Source organism: Eschscholzia californica, unplaced genomic scaffold, assembly GCF_041429995.1.
Source record: "Eschscholzia californica isolate CP2 unplaced genomic scaffold, dmEscCali1.0.p SCAF_2, whole genome shotgun sequence".
NCBI lineage: Eukaryota > Viridiplantae > Streptophyta > Magnoliopsida > Ranunculales > Papaveraceae > Eschscholzia > Eschscholzia californica.
This window is the reverse complement of record NW_028238309.1, coordinates 36,536,764-36,538,860: the sequence shown is the minus strand read 5'-3', so window position 1 is coordinate 36,538,860 and position 2,097 is coordinate 36,536,764. Positions and strand designations below refer to the sequence as shown.

Below are 2,097 nucleotides of genomic sequence, written 5' to 3'. Positions count from 1 at the left end.
TCTTCTATAATCTGTTTAGAAACAAAATTTAAACTTTCCCAAATCAATTTTCTCTCTCTTCTTTACAGATTTAATATGGAGATTTATTAGCCAAAAATATGGAGATTTATTAGAAAAAAAAAGATAGAAACAAATCATAATTTCTCTCTCCTCTAAACAGATTTGGAAATCAAATTTTCTCTTTCCTATTATCTGAATCAATCTAGGATCAATTTAGCGTGATTTGGGGGTTAATATACAAAACATATATATCACTTTCTCTCACTTAACTTTCAGTTTTGGAAATAGTATATTTTTCTGGGAACATTAAAGCAGCATTTGTTTTCGTTTTTACTCATACATAAATACAAATCGAATACAAATTATGAAACAAATACGTAAATTATGTATTATTTATGACGAATAAACCATCATTAGTCAAGTATACAACGTAATTTATCAAATGTATTTGGGTCTTGTTCAGTAAATTACACATACTTTCTATTACATAACACATAATTTCTTTTACATTACACATCGTTTACATTCTGTTACCAAAAAATCGTTTACACTATATTGTCGAAGAGCATATGTAGTCTTGAGCAGGACAAACAACATTTACACTATATTGTCGAAGAGCATATCCAAATGATTTTGCACCACCAGGAAACAAATGACCAACTTCAGTAGCAAATTCCATAAGTAACAACAAAACTGCAAAAAGAAAACATATACATTTGTTAACAAAACAATCAATTTACTAGAAACGACATGTATAATGGAATAAATTATGCATACTGTTTGTTAAACTTCATAATGTGTTAGAAGACAAACATAACGTTAGTTCGAATCACAAGGTCACTGTTATGTGAAAAAATATGTATAATGTGCAATAAATTACATATAATTTTTGGAACATTTATTGTACTATAAACGGCAACTGTTTTGTGAAAAAAGTACGCGTAAAGTACATGTACTTTATATCCAGAGAAAACAATGAATCTGAATATACCGCAAATCTGAGTCCGTCAGTGAAGATGAATCTGATCTGAAAAAAACTTCAGTAATGATTAAACGAAAATCTTAAGATACATACCACGAAAATTGAAAGATATAGAACATACCTAGATTCAATAAAACATTAAATATGATATAAAGATCAAAGATTTCATTATTGATATTAAAATTTTAGAGAGAGAGAGAGAAGTTTAGACTTCCATTTCAGATCTATCAAAGATGGAAATATATATTATGAGAAAGATCTACAATTGAATCGTTTTTTCAGAAATAATACATAACAATTTGATACAGTTTAAAAAATTAATTATTAGATCTTAAAAATGAATCTAAATACAAAACAGTAATATCAAATACATGAAAACAAAAACGAAATCTTACAAATGAATGTTCTTATTATGATTTTAGCAAAAATAATTACCTTCAAGAATTGATCTTCGATAAGTTTAATGGAGATGAATGTAGAGTTCTGATGTTAATAGTGGTTAAACAACTAGGTTAATGTTCTTGAAAATGAGATATACTATATTACGGTTACATATTAGATTTGTTAATATTTCTTTCATTATAATTCTGATTGGAGAGAGAAAGATGGAGACAATTAAGGAAATGATATATACATGATTATTTTGGCAAAAACGGTTACAAAATATATGGAAAGGTTATAATAGGTATTAATAAGGATTAAATATTATAGAGATTTGATATTTCTCTCGAGATGAATACAAATGGACTAGATCTCTTTTATGATGATTAATTTGGTTTTTAAATCCTTTTTAGGATTATAGAGGATTAAATCTCCTATTAGGACCCTATTTTTGGTCTATAGACTCAAAAAAATAATGATAAATGTGCGGATAGAAGATAACTTGCGCTTATAATGAAAATGGAACAGTGATTGGCTAATTATTATAATGATGTAGATTCACCTTTTACGATTATAGATATGTATTGGATTGCATGAACCAGTAGAGGTATAATTTTTAGTAAGTATGTTTGATTTTTTTGAAGAACTTTGACTAAAAAGTGCCCCCGTTGATACAAGTTTCTGGCTTCGCCACTGGAACCTGGGACCTCCGCATTACACTTTCTGGATTTATA

General features: G+C 27.6%; 1 long non-coding RNA gene across 1 annotated transcript; it reads right to left on the bottom strand.

Moving 5' to 3' along the window:
- Nucleotides 1–365: 365 nt before the first annotated feature.
- On the bottom strand, nt 366–1,536 carry LOC147557643 (uncharacterized). Its single transcript, XR_015235325.1, has 2 exons — nt 1,418–1,536; nt 366–693 (listed from the first exon to the last, which is right to left on the bottom strand). It is a non-coding gene; the product is annotated as an uncharacterized LOC147557643 (long non-coding RNA).
- Between the last annotated feature and the right edge of the window lie 561 nt (nt 1,537–2,097).